Source organism: Petromyzon marinus, chromosome 47 (genome assembly GCF_048934315.1).
Source record: "Petromyzon marinus isolate PM22_M1 ecotype Great Lakes invasive population chromosome 47, UKy_Petmar_22M1.pri1.0, whole genome shotgun sequence".
Classification (NCBI taxonomy): Eukaryota; Metazoa; Chordata; class Hyperoartia; order Petromyzontiformes; family Petromyzontidae; genus Petromyzon; species Petromyzon marinus.
In genome coordinates this window covers 9,222,006-9,241,092 of record NC_133713.1, presented here as the reverse complement: position 1 = coordinate 9,241,092, position 19,087 = coordinate 9,222,006, and positions in this window count along the sequence as shown.

The window sequence follows — 19,087 nt, the reverse complement described above, 5'->3', positions numbered from 1 at the left end:
TGAACTAGACTTCCATGGGGAACTGGACTTCCATGGTAAACTGGATTTTCATGGTAAACTGGACTTCCATGGTAAACTGGACTTCCATGGTAAACTGGACTTCCATGGTAAACTGGACGTCCACGGTAAACTGGATTTCCATGGTGAACTGGACTTCCATGGAAAACTGGATTTTCATTGTAAACTGGACTTCCATGGTAAACTGGATTTTCATGGTAAACTGGACTTCCATGGTAAACTGAATTTCCATGGTAAACTGGACGTCCATGGTAAACTGGATTTCCATGGTAAACTGGATTTTCATGGTAAAATTGACTCCCATGGTAAACTGGATTTCCATGGTAAACGGGACTCCATGGTGAACTGAACTCCGATTGTAAACTGGATTTCCATGGTAAACTGGACTTCCATGGTAAACTGGACGTCCATAGTAAACTGGATTTTAATGGCAAACTGGACTTGCATGGTGACCTGGACTTCCATGGTAAACTGGATTTTCATGGTAAACTGGAGTTCCAGGGTAAACTGGACTTCCATGGTAAACTGGATTTCCATGGTAAATTTGACTTCCATGATGGCCTGGACTTCCATGGTAAACTGGACTCCCATGGTAAACTGGATTTCCATGGTAAACTGGACTCCCATGGTAAACTGGACTTCCATGGTAAACTGGACTCCCATGGTAAACTGGATTTCCATGGTAAACTGGACTTCCATGGTAAACTGGACGTCCATGGTAAACTGGATTTCCATGGTGACCTGGATTTCCATGGTAAACTGGACTCCCATGGTAAACTGGACTCCCATGGTAAACTGGACTTCCATGGTAAACTGGATTTTCATGGTAAACTGGACTTCCATGGTAAACTGGATTTCCATGGTAAACTGGACTTCCATGGTAAACTTGACGTCCATGGTAAACTGGATTTCCATGGTGAACTGGACTTCCATGGTGAACTGAACTCCGATGGTAAACTGGATTTCCATGGTAAACTGGACTTCCATGGTAAACTGGACGTACATGGTAAACTGGATTTTAATGGTAAACTGGACTTGCATGGTGACCTGGACTTCCATGGTAAACTGGATTTTCATGGTAAACTGAACTTCCATGGTAAAATGGACTTCCATTGTAAACTGGACCTCTATGGTGAACTGTATTTACATCGTAAACTGGACTCGCATGGTAAACTGGATTTCAATGGGAAACTGGACTTCCATGGTGACCTGGACTTCCATGGTAAACTGGATTTCATGGTAAACTGGACTACCATGGTGAACTAGACTTCCATGGTGAACTGGACTTCCATGGTAAACTGGATTTTCATGGTAAACTGGACTTCCATGGTAAACTGGACTTCCATGGTAAACTGGACGTCCACGGTAAACTGGATTTCCATGGTGAACTGGACTTCCATGGAAAACTGGATTTTCATTGTAAAGTGGACTTCCATGGTAAACTGGATTTTCATGGTAAACTGGACTTCCATGGTAAACTGGATTTCCATGGTAAACTGGACGTCCATGGTAAACTGGATTTCCATGGTAAACTGGATTTTCATGGTAAAATTGACTCCCATGGTAAACTGGATTTCCATGGTAAACGGGACTCCATGGTGAACTGAACTCCGATGGTAAACTGGATTTCCATGGTAAACTGGACTTCCATGGTAAACTGGACGTCCATAGTAAACTGGATTTTAATGGTAAACTGGACTTGCATGGTGACCTGGACTTCCATGGTAAACTGGATTTTCATGGTAAACTGGAGTTCCAGGGTAAACTGGACTTCCATGGTAAACTGGATTTCCATGGTAAATTTGACTTCCATGATGGCCTGGACTTCCATGGTAAACTGGACTCCCATGGTAAACTGGATTTCCATGGTAAACTGGACTCCCATGGTAAACTGGACTTCCATGGTAAACTGGACTCCCATGGTAAACTGGATTTCCATGGTAAACTGGACTTCCATGGTAAACTGGACGTCCATGGTAAACTGGATTTCCATGGTGACCTGGATTTCCATGGTAAACTGGACTCCCATGGTAAACTGGACTCCCATGGTAAACTGGACTTCCATGGTAAACTGGATTTTCATGGTAAACTGGACTTCCATGGTAAACTGGATTTCCATGGTAAACTGGACTTCCATGGTAAACTTGACGTCCATGGTAAACTGGATTTCCATGGTGAACTGGACTTCCATGGTAAACTGGATTTTCATGGTAAACTGGACTTCCATGGTAAACTGGACTTCCATGGTAAACTGGATTTTCATGGTAAATTGGACTTCCATGGTAAACTGGATTTCCATGGTAAACTTGACTTCCATGGTAAATTGGACGTCCATGGTAAACTGGATTTCCATGGTGACCTGGACTTCCATGGTAAAATGAACTCCCATGGAAAACTGGATTTCCATGGTAAACGGGACTCCATGGTGAACTGAACTCCCATGGTAAACTGGATTTCCATGGCAAACTGGACTTCCATGGTAAACTGGACGTCCATGGTAAACTGGATCTTAATGGTAAACTGGACTTGCGTGATGACCTGGACTTCCATGGTAAACTGGATTTTCATGGTAATCTGGACTTCCAGGGTAAACTGGACTACTATGGTGAACTGACTTCCATGGTGAACGGGATTTTTATGGTAAACTGAACTTCCATGGTAAAATGGACTTCCATGGTAAACTGGACCTCTATGGTGAACTGTATTTACATCGTAAACTGGACTCGCATGGTAAACTGGATTTCCATGGTAAACTGGACTTCCATAGTAAATTGGACGTCCATGGTAAACTGGATTTCAATGGGAAACTGGACTTCCATGGTAAACTGGACGTCCATGGTAAACTGGATTTCCATGGTGAACTGGACTTCCATGGTAAACTGGATTTTCATGGTAAACTGGACTTCCATGGTAAACTGGATTTTCATGGTAAACTGGACTTCCATGGTAAACTGGATTTCCATGGTAAACTGGACTTCCATGGTAAACTGGATTTCCAAGGTGACCTGAACTTCCATGGTAAAATGGACTCCCATGGTAAACTGGATTTCCATGGTAAACGGGACTCCATGGTGAACTGAACTCCGATGGTAAACTGGATTTCCATGGTAAACTGGACTTCCATGGTAAACTGGACGTCCATGGTAAACTGGATTTTAATTGTAAACTGGACTTGCATGGTGACCTGGACTTCCATGGTAAACTGGATTTTCATGGTAAACTGGACTTCCAGGGTAAACTGGACTTCCATGGTAAACTGGACTTCCATGTTAAACTGGATTTCCATGGTAAACTGGACTTCCATGGTAAACTGGACGTCCATGGTAAACTGGATTGCCATGGTGACCTGGACTTCCATGGTAAAATGGACTCCCATGGTAAACTGGATTTCCATGGTAAACGGGACTCCATGGTGAACTGAACTCCGATGGTAAACTGGATTTCCATGGTAAACTGGACTTCCATGGTAAACTGGACGTCCATGGCAAACTGGATTTTAATGGTAAACTGGACTTGCATGGTGACCTGGACTTCCATGGTAAACTGGATTTTCATGGTAAACTGGACTTCCATGGTAAACTGGACTTCCATGGTAAACTGGATTTCCATGGTAAACTGGACTTCCATGGTAAACTGGACGTCCATGGTAAACTGGATTTCCATGGTGACCTGGACTTCCATGGTAAAATGGACTCCAATGGTAAACTGGATTTCCACGGTAAACGGGACTCCATGGTGAACTGAACTCCCATGGTAAACTGGATTTCCATGGTAAACTGGACTTCCATGGTAAACTGGACGTCCATGGTAAACTGGATTTTAATGGTAAATTGGACTTGCGTGGTGACCCGGACTTCCATGGTAAATTGGATTTTCATGGTAAACTGGACTTCCAGGGTAAACTGGACTACTATGGTGAACGGACTTCCATGGTGAACTGCATTTTTATGGTAAACTGAACTTCCATGGTAAAATGGACTTCCATGGTAAACTGGACCTCTATGGTGAACTGTATTTACATCGTAAACTGGACTCGCATGGTAAACTGGATTTCCATGGTAAACTGGACTTCCATGGCAAATTGGACATCCATGGTAAACTGGATTTCAATGGGAAACTGGACTTCCATGGTGACCTGGACTTCCATGGTAAACTGGATTTTCATGGTAAACTGGACTACCATGGTGAACTGGACTTCCATTCAGTTTAACACGTAGGCTTTCGCGACCAATATTATTCATAATAAAGGTTCTTGGGTTAGATCGCGTTTATTTATAAATGTGTCGTAACCCTCCACCACCCGACACGGCCAATCAGCAAAAAAAAGTGTCACGTTGACAAAGACAAATAATTCACTACTTCAGCCCACCGGTGTGTTGAAGAGTTAATCCACATTTACAGTTTGAGTACGACGTTTCGCTGGTAAATACTTCCAGCATCATCGGGCAATTCGCCAGAATAGTAAAGCCCTCGCTTGCTCCCGGTTTTATATAGGGCAGCAGGGTGACGTCATCACTTAACTCATCAGGTGCAGTGATTAGAGGCGGAGGGGGGGGTGTAATGTAATTATATAATCGATTAGTAATCAGTCATTGGTTATGATTAGTAATGAGTTGTAGATTAGTAATTCTTTAAATCAAAATGTAATGTGTATTATTTAATAATACGCTTCCAGGCCGCACTAAGCCGGTAGCTGTCAGAGCGATTAAAGTTATTCTTGTTCCTCTCAATTTCAATGGATTCTCTAATTAGTCTTTGCCAGTAATAATTAGTTTTACACACCACTGCAACATTGTCAAAATCAATTGAGTGTCCTTGTTGACAAGCATGTTCTGCCACTGCCGACAGTTGTGTTTGAGATAATTTAATATTTCTCTGATGTTCTTTTAGTCTTACGCTGATGTTACGTCCCGTCTGCCCAATGTAGCAGCTGCCACATGAACAATTAATCCGATATACACCTTCTGTTGATAGTTTAGGTAATGCGTCTTTAGTGCAAGATACTAGTTTTTGAATTTTGTGTACTGTACCAAATCTTACTGTAATGTTTTGCTTTTGCAAAACACGGGCTAATTTGTCAGTTACTCCTGAGATATATGGAATTTTTATTGTTTTAACAATCTGGTCGCTTTCAGTAGTATTGCTTTGCGATCGTGATTTGGCATTCAGTGCTCTGTTAATTTGAGCATTATTGTAGCCATTCTGTCGTAGTGCGTCTTTAACGTGTTTAATCTCTCTCACTAGACTCTCACCATCTGACACTGTTTTCGCCCGATGTACGAGCGTCTTGATAAGAGAGGATTTTTGAGCTGGATGATGATGTGATTCTGCATTCAGATAGGCATCAGTGTGCGTTTGCTTTCTGTAAACGCTGTGTGTTATTTTACCGTTTAGGCCATGTCCAAGCAAAATATCTAGGAATGGGAGTGTGTTATTCACCTCCATTTCCATGGTGAACTGGATGGCCGGGTTTTGTGCATTGAGATGATTTAGAAAATCATTAAGTGTATCTTTACCATGTGGCCAGACAACCAAAGTGTCATCCACATACCTAAACCAAAAGGATGGTTTTAATGTGCTCGAGGCAAGTGCTCTTATTTCAAAGTTTTCCACGTACAAATTTGCTATAGCAGGGGATAAAGGAGAACCCATTGCTGCTCCTTCATTTTGTTTAAAGAAATCCCCTCTCCATAAGAAGTAAGTGTTATTTAAACAATGGCCAGCAAGTTTCGGAATATCTTTTTGTAAACCGGTATTCTTTACTAGTGTATCAAGTAATTTAAGCGATTCGTCCACTGGAACCTTAGTGAATAGAGAAATCACATCAAAACTTACCAGAATATCATCAGGAGTAAGTTTAATATCTTTAATCACATTCACAAGATGTTCTGAATTTTTTATGAATGAAGATGTCTTACCGATGTAGGGCTGTATTTGTTTGGTTATATATTTTGCTAATTGATATGTGGCAGAGCCAATTATACTGACTATGGGTCGTAATGGGATGCCGATTTTATGGATCTTTGGTAGCCCATAGAGTCTAGGTGGTTTTGAGGCCCTTGGCTTAATTAGGTATTGTTCATTTTTAGGGATTAATGAATTTGCAATTATTGCAGTGGTCTTACGTTCTAAAGTATTAGTGGGATCTCGTTTAATTTTAATGTAGGTACTTTCCTCTAGTAAATTTCTAATTTTATTATCATAATCGGCTCGTGACATCACTACAGTAGTGCGGCCTTTATCAGCTGCTAGGATTTGGATATCCTTATTTACACGCAGCTCTCTTAAGGCTTTTGCCTCGTTAGAGCTAATATTTACTTTTGGAACTTTGCTATTCTCAATTATTTTAGCAACCTCATGTCTAGTCATCTCTGCCTCATTATGTGGAAGGAGTCTAACTGCTGATTCTACCTCAGCAATTATCTCATCCACTGGAATTGTGCGTGGGGTAACGGCAAAGTTAAGGCCTTTAGAAAGGATAGAGACCATGTCACCGGTTAATACAGTGTTGGTCAAGTTCAGTACAGTTTTGTTTTTACATTTTTGGTTTTCAGTAGGGATTTGTTTATTATGTAGTCTAGAAAATTTATTAATTTGGTTAGTTTTTGTTAGTTTAAACACATTATCAGCCGATTGTTGTGTTATGTTATCGATTATATTCCAATAATGCATAGATACACTATTGCTTATATCTAAGTGTAACTGCTTTAGCGATTCCGAAATGTAAGATAATTCACTCCTATTGTGCTGTATTCTCTCTATTAATAATAATTCGCTAGCTTTGTGTAGTATTTGGTTAGCTTTAGAAGACTTTATGTGATGTGTTATTTTAACTGCGTTTGGTATTACCTTTGAATCTCTGCACCTTTTGAGGAATTACTAATCTACAACTCATTACTAATCATAACCAATGACTGATTACTAATCGATTATATAATTACATTACACCCCCCCCTCCGCCTCTAATCACTGCACCTGATGAGTTAAGTGATGACGTCACCCTGCTGCCCTATATAAAACCGGGAGCAAGCGAGGGCTTTACCATTCTGGCGAATTGCCCGATGATGCTGGAAGTATTTACCAGCGAAACGTCGTACTCAAACTGTAAATGTGGATTAACTCTTCAACACACCGGTGGGCTGAAGTAGTGAATTATTTGTCTTTGTCAACGTGACACTTTTTTTTTGCTGATTGGCCGTGTCGGGTGGTGGAGGGTTACGACACATTTATAAATAAACGCGATCTAACCCAAGAACCTTTATTATGAATAATATTGGTCGCGAAAGCCTACGTGTTAAACTGACTAACCTCTATGGCGAGGATACTTTTCTTAAAACCAGAAAATTGGAGAAGCTTCGCATTAAGCGGATGAAATTGATATCTTCACTGGCGTTCCTCAAAAGGTGCAGAGATTCAAAGGTAATACCAAACGCAGTTAAAATAACACATCACATAAAGTCTTCTAAAGTTAACCAAATACTACACAAAGCTAGCGAATTATTATTAATAGAGAGAATACAGCACAATAGGAGTGAATTATCTTACATTTCGGAATCGCTAAAGCAGTTACACTTAGATATAAGCAATAGTGTATCTATGCATTATTGGAATATAATCGATAACATAACACAACAATCGGCTGATAATGTGTTTAAACTAACAAAAACTAACCAAATTAATAAATTTTCTAGACTACATAATAAACAAATCCCTACTGAAAACCAAAAATGTAAAAACAAAACTGTACTGAACTTGACCAACACTGTATTAACCGGTGACATGGTCTCTATCCTTTCTAAAGGCCTTAACTTTGCCGTTACCCCACGCACAATTCCAGTGGATGAGATAATTGCTGAGGTAGAATCGGCAGTTAGACTCCTTCCACATAATGAGGCAGAGATGACTAGACATGAGGTTGCTAAAATAATTGAGAATAGCAAAGTTCCAAAAGTAAATATTAGCTCTAACGAGGCAAAAGCCTTAAGAGAGCTGCGTGTAAATAAGGATATCCAAATCCTAGCAGCTGATAAAGGCCGCACTACTGTAGTGATGTCACGAGCCGATTATGATAATAAAATTAGAAATTTACTAGAGGAAAGTACCTACATTAAAATTAAACGAGATCCCACTAATACTTTAGAACGTAAGACCACTGCAATAATTGCAAATTCATTAATCCCTAAAAATGAGCAATACCTAATTAAGCCAAGGGCCTCAAAACCACCTAGACTCTATGGGCTACCAAAGATCCATAAAATCGGCATCCCATTACGACCCATAGTCAGTACAATTGGCTCTGCCACATATCAATTAGCAAAATATATAACCAAACAAATACAGCCCTACATCGGTAAGACATCTTCATTCATAAAAATTTCAGAACATCTTGTGAATGTGATTAAAGATATTAAACTTACTCCTGATGATATTCTGGTAAGTTTTGATGTGATTTCTCTATTCACTAAGGTTCCAGTGGACGAATCTCTTAAATTACTTGATACACTAGTAAAGAATACCGGTTTACAAAAAGATATTCCGAAACTTGCTGGCCATTGTTTAAATAACACTTACTTCTTATGGAGAGGGGATTTCTTTAAACAAAAGGAAGGAGCAGCAATGGGTTCTCCTTTATCCCCTGCTTTAGCAAATTTGTACATGGAAAACTTTGAAATACGAGCACTTGCCTCGAGCACATTAAAACCATCCTTTTGGTTTAGGTATGTGGATGACACTTTGGTTGTCTGGCCACATGGTAAAGATACACTTAATGATTTTCTAAATCATCTCAATGCACAAAACCCGGCCATCCAGTTCACCATGGAAATGGAGGTGAATAACACACTCCCATTCCTAGATATTTTGCTTGGACATGGCCTAAACGGTAAAATAACACACAGCGTTTACAGAAAGCAAACGCACACTGATACCTATCTGAATGCAGAATCACATCATCATCCAGCTCAAAAATCCTCTCTTATCAAGACGCTCGTACATCGGGCGAAAACAGTGTCAGATGGTGAGAGTCTAGTGAGAGAGATTAAACACGTTAAAGACGCACTACGACAGAATGGCTACAATAATGCTCAAATTAACAGAGCACTGAATGCCAAATCACGATCGCAAAGCAATACTACTGAAAGCGACCAGATTGTTAAAACAATAAAAATTCCATATATCTCAGGAGTAACTGACAAATTAGCCCGTGTTTTGCAAAAGCAAAACATTACAGTAAGATTTGGTACAGTACACAAAATTCAAAAACTAGTATCTTGCACTAAAGACGCATTACCTAAACTATCAACAGAAGGTGTATATCGGATTAATTGTTCATGTGGCAGCTGCTACATTGGGCAGACGGGACGTAACATCAGCGTAAGACTAAAAGAACATCAGAGAAATATTAAATTATCTCAAACACAACTGTCGGCAGTGGCAGAACATGCTTGTCAACAAGGACACTCAATTGATTTTGACAATGTTGCAGTGGTGTGTAAAACTAATTATTACTGGCAAAGACTAATTAGAGAATCCATTGAAATTGAGAGGAACAAGAATAACTTTAATCGCTCTGACAGCTACCGGCTTAGTGCGGCCTGGAAGCGTATTATTAAATAATACACATTACATTTTGATTTAAAGAATTACTAATCTACAACTCATTACTAATCATAACCAATGACTGATTACTAATCGATTATATAATTACATTACACCCCCCCCTCCGCCTCTAATCACTGCACCTGATGAGTTAAGTGATGACGTCACCCTGCTGCCCTATATAAAACCGGGAGCAAGCGAGGGCTTTACCATTCTGGCGAATTGCCCGATGATGCTGGAAGTATTTACCAGCGAAACGTCGTACTCAAACTGTAAATGTGGATTAACTCTTCAACACACCAGTGGGCTGAAGTAGTGAATTATTTGTCTTTGTCAACGTGACACTTTTTTTTTGCTGATTGGCCGTGTCGGGTGGTGGAGGGTTACGACACATTTATAAATAAACGCGATCTAACCCAAGAACCTTTATTATGGACTTCCATTGTGAACTGGATTTCCATGGTAAACTGGATTTTGATGGTAAACTGGACTTCCATGGTAAACTGGACTTCCATGGTAAACTGGATTTCCATGGTAAATTGGACTTCCATGATGGCCTGGACTTCCATGGTAAACTGGACTCCCATGGTAAACTGGATTTCCATGGTAAACTGGACTCCCATGGTAAACTGGACTTCCATGGTAAACTGGACTCCGATGGTAAACTGGATTTCCATGGTAAACTGGACTTCCATGGTAAACTGGACGTCCATGGTAAACTGGATTTCCATGGTGACCTGGATTTCCATAGTAAACTGGATTTCCATGGTAAACTGAACTCCCATGGTAAACTGGACTCCCATGGTAAACTGGACTTGCGTGGTGACCTGGACTTCCATGGTAAACTGGATTTTCATGGTAAACTGGACTTCCAGGGTAAACTGGACTACTATGGTGAACGGACTTCCTTGGTGAACTGGATTTTTATGGTAAACTGAACTTCCATGGTAAAATGGACTTCCATGGTAAACTGGACTTCCATTGTGAACTGGATTTCCATGGTAAACTGGATTTTGATGGTAAACTGGACTTCCATGGTAAACTGGACTTCCATGGTAAACTGGATTTCCATGGTAAATTGGACTTGCATGATGGCCTGGACTTCCATGGTAAACTGGACTCCCATGGTAAACTGGATTTCCATGCTAAACTGGACTCCCATGGTAAACTGGACTTCCATGGTAAACTGGACTCCCATGGTAAACTGGATTTCCATGGTAAACTGGACTTCCATGGTAAACTGGACGTCCATGGTAAACTGGATTTCCATGGTGACCTGGATTTCCATAGTAAACTGGATTTCCATGGTAAACTGGACTCCCATGGTAAACTGGACTCCCATGGTAAACTGGACTTGCGTGGTGACCTGGACTTCCATGGTAAACTGGATTTTCATGGTAAACTGGACTTCCAGGGTAAACTGGACTACTATGGTGAACGGACTTCCTTGGTGAACTGGATTTTTATGGTAAACTGAACTTCCATGGTAAAATGGACTTCCATGGTAAACTGGACCTCTATGGTGAACTGTATTTACATCGTAAACTGGACTCGCATGGTAAACTGGATTTCAATGGGAAACTGGACTTCCATGGTGAACTGGCCTTCCATGGTAAACTGGATTTTCTTGGTAAACTGGACGTCCATGGTAAACTGGATTTCAATGGGAAACTGGACTTCCATGGTGACCTGGACTTCCATGGTAAACTGGATTTTCATGATAAACTGGACTACCATGGTGAACTGGACTTCCATGGTGAACTGGACTTCCATGGTAAACTGGATTTTCATGGTAATCTGGACTTCCATGGTAAACTGGACTTCCATGGTAAACTGGATTTTCATGGTAAACTGGACTTCCATGGTAAACTGGATTTCCATGGTAAACTGGACTTCCATGGTAAACTGGACGTCCATGGTAAACTGGATTTCCATGGTGAACTGGACTTCCATGGTAAACTGGATTTTCATGGTAAACTGGACTTCCATGGTAAACTGGATTTTCATGGTAAACTGGACTTAGATGGTAAACTGGACTTCCATGGTAAACTGGATTTCCATGGTGACCTGGACTTCCATGGTAAAATGGACTCCCATGGTAAACTGGATTTCCATGGTAAACGGGACTCCATGGTGAACTGAACTCCGATGGCAAACTGGATTTCCATGGTAAACTGGACTTCCATGGTAAACTCGACGTCCATGGTAAACTGGATTTTGATTGGTAAACTGGACTTGCATGGTGACCTGGACATCCATGGTAAACTGGATTTTCATGGTAAACTGGACTTCCAGGGTAAACTGGACTTCGATGGTAAACTGGATTTCCATGGTAAACTGGACTTCCATGGTAAACTGGACGTCCATGGTAAACTGGATTTCCATGGTGACCTGGACTTCCATGGTAAAATAGACTCCCATGGTAAACTGGATTTCCATGGTAAACGGGACTCCATGGTGAACTAAACTCCCATGGTAAACTAGATTTCCATGGTAAACTGGACTTCCATGGTAAACTGGACGTCCATGGTAAACTGGATGGTAAACTGGACTTGCGTGGTGACCTGGACTTCCATGGTAAACTGGATTTTCATGGTAAACTGGACTTCCAGGGTAAACTGGACTACTATGGTGAACGGACTTCCATGGTGAACTGGATTTTTATGGTGACCTGGATTTCCATGGTAAACTGGACTTCCATGGTAAACTGGATTTTCATGGTAAACTGGACTTCCATGGTAAACTGGATTTCCATGGTAAACTGGACTTCCATGGTAAACTTGACGTCCATGGTAAACTGGATTTCCATGGTGAACTGGACTTCCATGGTAAACTGGATTTTCATGGTAAACTGGACTTCCATGGTAAACTGGACGTCCATGGTAAACTGGATTTTAATGGTAAACTGGACTTGCGTGGTGACCTGGACTTCCATGGTAAACTGGATTTTCATGGTAAACTGGACTTCCAGGGTAAACTGGACTACTATGGTGAACGGACTTCCATGGTGAACTGGATTTTTATGGTAAACTGAACTTCCATGGTAAAATGGACTTGCATGGTAAACTGGACCTCTATGGTGAACTGTATTTACATCGTAAACTGGACTCGCATGGTAAACTGGATTTCCATGGTAAACTGGACTTCCATGGTAAATTGGACGTCCAATGTAAACTGGATTTCAATGGGAAACTGGACTTCCATGGTGACCTGGACTTCCATGGTAAACTGGATTTTCATGGTAAACTGGACTACCATGGTGAACTGGACTTCCATTGTGAACTGGATTTCCATGGAAAACTGGATTTTCATGGTAAACGGGACTTCCATGGTAAACTGGACTTCCATGGTAAACTGGATTTCCATGGTAAATTGGACTTCCATGATGGCCTGGACTTCCATCGTAAACTGGACTCCCATGGTAAACTGGATTTCCATGGTAAACTGGACTCCCATGGTAAACTGGACTTCCATGGTAAACTGGACTCCCATGGTAAACTGGATTTCCATGGTAAACTGGACTTCCATGGTAAACTGGACGTCCATGGTAAACTGGATTTCCATGGTGACCTGGATTTCCATGGTAAACTGGATTTCCATGGTAAACTGTACTACCATGGTAAACTGGACTCCCATGGTAAACTGGACTTGCGTGGTGACCTGGACTTCCATGGTAAACTGGACTTCCATGGTAAACTGGACGTCCATGGTAAACTGGATTTCCATGGTGACCTGGACTTCCATGGTAAAATGGACTCCCATGGTAAACTGGATTTCCATGGTAAACGGGACTCCATGGTGAACTGAACTCCCATGGTAAACTGGATTTCCATGGTAAACTGGACTTCCATGGTAAACTGGACGCCCATGGTAAACTGGATTTTAATGGTAAACTGGACTTGCATGGTGACCTGGACTTCCATGGTAAACTGGATTTTCATGGTAAACTGGACTTCCAGGGTAAACTGGACTTCCATGGTAAACTGGACTTCCATGTTAAACTGGATTTCCATGGTAAACTGGACTTCCATGGTAAACTGGACGTCCATGGTAAACTGGATTTCCATGGTGACCTGGACTTCCATGGTAAAATGGACTCCCATGGTAAACTGGATTTCCATGGTAAACGGGACTCCATGGTGAACTGAACTCCGATGGTAAACTGGATTTCCATGGTAAACGGGACTTCCATGGTAAACTGGACGTCCATGGCAAACTGGATTTTAATGGTAAACTGGACTTGCATGGTGATCTGGACTTCCATGGTAAACTGGATTTTCATGGTAAACTGGACTTCCATGGTAAACTGGACTTCCATGGTAAACTGGATTTCCATGGTAAACTGGACTTCCATGGTAAACTGGACGTCCATGGTAAACTGGATTTCCATGGTGACCTGGACTTCCATGGTAAAATGGACTCCAATGGTAAACTGGATTTCCATGGTAAACGGGACTCCATGGTGAACTGAACTCCCATGGTAAACTGGATTTCCATGGTAAACTGGACTTCCATGGTAAACTGGACGTCCATGGTAAACTGGATTTTAATGGTAAACTGGACTTGCGTAGTGACCTGGACTTCCATGGTAAACTGGATTTTCATGGTAAACTGGACTTCCAGGGTAAACTGGACTACTATGGTGAACGGACTTCCATGGTGAACTGCATTTTTATGGTAAACTGAACTTCCATGGTAAAATGGACTTCCATGGTAAACTGGACCTCTATGATGAACTGTATTTACATCGTAAACTGGACTCGCATGGTAAACTGGATTTCCATGGTAAACTGGACTTCCATGGTAAACTGGATTTTCATGGTAAACTGGACTTCCATGGTAAACTGGATTTTCATGGTAAACTGGACTTCCATGGTAAACTGGACTTCCATGGTAAACTGGATTTCCATGGTGACCTGGACTTCCATGGTAAAATGGACTCCCATGGTAAACTGGATTTCCATGGTAAACGGGACTCCATGGTGAACTTAACTCCGATGGCAAACTGGATTTCCATGGTAAACTGGACTTCCATGGTAAACTGGACGTCCATGGTAAACTGGATTTTGATTGGTAAACTGGACTTGCATGGTGACCTGGACTTCCATGGTAAACTGGATTTTCATGGTAAACTGGACTTCCAGGGTAGACTGGACTTCGATGGTAAACTGGACTTCCATGGTAAACTGGATTTCCATGGTAAACTGGACTTCCATGGTAAACTGGACGTCCATGGTAAACTGGATTTCCATGGTGACCTGGACTTCCATGGTAAAATAGACTCCCATGGTAAACTGGATTTCCATGGTAAACGGGACTCCATGGTGAACTGAACTTCCATGGTAAACTAGATTTCCATGGTAAACTGGACTTCCATGGTAAACTGGACGTCCATGGTAAACTGGATGGTAAACTGGACTTGCGTGGTGACCTGGACTTCCATGGTAAACTGGATTTTCATGGTAAACTGGACTTCCAGGGTAAACTGGACTACTATGGTGAACGGACTTCCATGGTGAACTGGATTTTTATGGTGACCTGGATTTCCATGGTAAACTGGACTCCCATGGTAAACTGGACTTCCATGGTAAACTGGATTTTCATGGTAAACTGGACTTCCATGGTAAACTGGATTTCCATGGTAAACTGGACTTCCATGGTAAACTTGACGTCCATGGTAAACTGGATTTCCATGGTGAACTGGACTTCCATGGTAAACTGGATTTTCCTGGTAAACTGGACTTCCATGGTAAACTGGACGTCCATGGTAAACTGGATTTTAATGGTAAACTGGACTTGCGTGGTGACCTGGACTTCCATGGTAAACTGGATTTTCATGGTAAACTGGACTTCCAGGGTAAACTGGACTACTATGGTGAACGGACTTCCATGGTGAACTGGATTTTTATGGTGACCTGGATTTCCATGGTAAACTGGACTCCCATGGTAAACTGGACTTCCATGGTAAACTGGATTTTCATGGTAAACTGGACTTCCATGGTAAACTGGATTTCCATGGTAAACTGGACTTCCATGGTAAACTTGACGTCCATGGTAAACTGGATTTCCATGGTGAACTGGACTTCCATGGTAAACTGGATTTTCCTGGTAAACTGGACTTCCATGGTAAACTGGACGTCCATGGTAAACTGGATTTTAATGGTAAACTGGACTTGCGTGGTGACCTGGACTTCCATGGTAAACTGGATTTTCATGGTAAACTGGACTTCCAGGGTAAACTGGACTACTATGCTGAACGGACTTCCATGGTGAACTGGATTTTTATGGTAAACTGAACTTCCATGGTAAAATGGACTTGCATGGTAAACTGGACCTCTATGGTGAACTGTATTTACATCATAAACTGGACTCGCATGGTAAACTGGATTTCCATGGTAAACTGGATTTTCATGGTAAACGGGACTTCCATGGTAAACTGGACTTCCATGGTAAACTGGATTTCCATGGTAAATTGGACTTCCATGATGGCCTGGACTTCCATGGTAAACTGGACTCCCATGGTAAACTGGATTTCCATGGTAAACTGGACTTCCATGGTAAACTGGACTCCCATGGTAAACTGGATTTCCATGGTAAACTGGACTTCCATGGTAAACTGGACGTCCATGGTAAACTGGATTTCCATGGTGACCTGGATTTCCATGGTAAACTGGATTTCCATGGTAAACTGGACTACCATGGTAAACTTGACTCCCATGGTAAACTGGACTTGCGTGGTGACCTGGACTTCCATGGTAAACTGGACTTCCATGGTAAACTGGACGTCCATGGTAAACTGGATTTCCATGGTGACCTGGACTTCCATGGTAAAATGGACTCCCATGGTAAACTGGATTTCCATGGTAAACGGGACTCCATGGTGAACTGAACTCCCATGGTAAACTGGATTTCCATGGTAAACTGGACTTCCATGGTAAACTGGACGCCCATGGTAAACTGGATTTTAATGGTAAACTGGACTTGCATGGTGACCTGGACTTCCATGGTAAACTGGATTTTCATGGTAAACTGGACTTCCAGGGTAAACTGGACTACCATGGTAAACTGGACTTCCATGTTAAACTGGATTTCCATGGTAAACTGGACTTCCATGGTAAACTGGACGTCCATGGTAAACTGGATTTCCATGGTGACCTGGACTTCCATGGTAAAATGGACTCCCATGGTAAACTGGATTTCCATGGTAAACGGGACTCCATGGTGAACTGAACTCCGATGGTAAACTGGATTTCCATGGTAAACTGGACTTCCATGGTAAACTGGACGTCCATGGCAAACTGGATTTTAATGGTAAACTGGACTTGCATGGTGACCTGGACTTCCATGGTAAACTGGATTTTCATGGTAAACTGGACTTCCATGGTAAACTGGACTTCCATGGTAAACTGGACTTCCATGGTAAACTGGACGTCCATGGTAAACTGTATTTCCATGGTGACCTGGACTTCCATGGTAAAATGGACTCCAATGGTAAACTGGATTTCCATGGTAAACGGGACTCCATGGTGAACTGAACTCCCATGGTAAACTGGATTTCCATGGTAAACTGGACTTCCATGGTAAACTGGACGTCCATGGTAAACTGGATTTTAATGGTAAACTGGACTTGCGAAGTGACCTGGACTTCCATGGTAAACTGGATTTTCTTGGTAAACTGGACTTCCAGGGTAAACTGGACTACTATGGTGAATGGACTTCCATGGTGAACTGCATTTTTATGGTAAACTGAACTTCCATGGTAAAATGGACTTCCATGGTAAACTGGACCTCTATGGTGAACTGTATTTACATCGTAAACTGGACTCGCATGGTAAACTGGATTTCCATGGTAAACTGGACTTCCATGGTAAATTGGACGTCCATGGTAAACTGGATTTCAATGGCAAACTGGACTTCCATGGTGACCTGGACTTCCATGGTAAACTGGATTTTCATGGTAAACTGGACTACCATGGTGAACTGGACTTCCATGGTAAACTGGATTTCCATGGTAAATTGGACTTGCGTGGTGACCTGGACTTCCATGGTAAACTGGATTTTCATGGTAAACTGGACTTCCAGGGTAAACTGGACTACTATGCTGAACGGACTTCCATGGTGAACTGGATTTTTATGGTAAACTGAACTTCCATGGTAAAATGGACTTGCATGGTAAACTGGACCTCTATGGTGAACTGTATTTACATCGTAAACTGGACTCGCATGGTAAACTGGATTTCCATGGTAAACTGGACTTCCATGGTAAATTGGACGTCCAATGTAAACTGGATTTCAATGGGAAACTGGACTTCCATGGTGACCTGGACTTCCATGGTAAACTGGATTTTCATGGTAAACTGGACTACCATGGTGAACTGGACTTCCATTGTGAACTGGATTTCCATGGTAAACTGGATTTTCATGGTAAACGGGACTTCCATGGTAAACTGGACTTCCATGGTAAACTGGATTTCCATGGTAAATTGGACTTCCATGATGGCCTGGACTTCCATGGTAAACTGGACTCCCATGGTAAACTGGATTTCCATGGTAAACGGGACTCCCATGGTAAACTGGACTTCCATGGTAAACTGGACTCCCATGGTAAACTGGATTTCCATGGTAAACTGGACTTCCATGGTAAACTGGACGTCCATGGTAAACTGGATTTCCATGGTGACCTGGATTTCCATGGTAAACTGGATTTCCATGGTAAACTGGACTACCATGGTAAACTTGACTCCCATGGTAAACTGGACTTGCGTGGTGACCTGGACTTCCATGGTAAACTGGACTTCCATGGTAAACTGGACGTCCATGGTAAACTGGATTTCCATGGTAAACTGGACGTCCATGGTAAACTGGACTTCCAAGGTAAACTGGACGTCCATGGTAAACTGGATTTTTATGGTAAACTGGACTTGCGAAGTGACCTGGACTTCCATGGTAAACTGGATTTTCTTGGTAAACTGGACTTCCAGGGTAAACTGGACTACTATGGTGAACGGACTTCCATGGTGAACTGCATTTTTATGGTAAACTGAACTTCCATGGTAAAATGGACTTCCATGGTAAACTGGACCTCTATGGTGAACTGTATTTACATCGTAAACTGGACTCGCATGGTAAACTGGATTTCCATGGTAAACTGGACTTCCATGGTAAATTGGACGTCCATGGTAAACTGGATTTCAATGGCAAACTGGACTTCCATGGTGACCTGGACTTCCATGGTAAACTGGATTTTCATGGTAAACTGGACTACCATGGTGAACTGGACTTCCATGGTAAACTGGATTTCCATGGTAAATTGGACTTCCATGATGGCCTGGACTTCCATGGTAAACTGGACTCCCATGGTAAACTGGATTTCCATGGTAAACTGGACGTCCATGGTAAACTGGATTTCCATGGTGACCTGGATTTCCATAGTAAACTGGATTTCCATGGTAAACTGGACTCCCATGGTAAA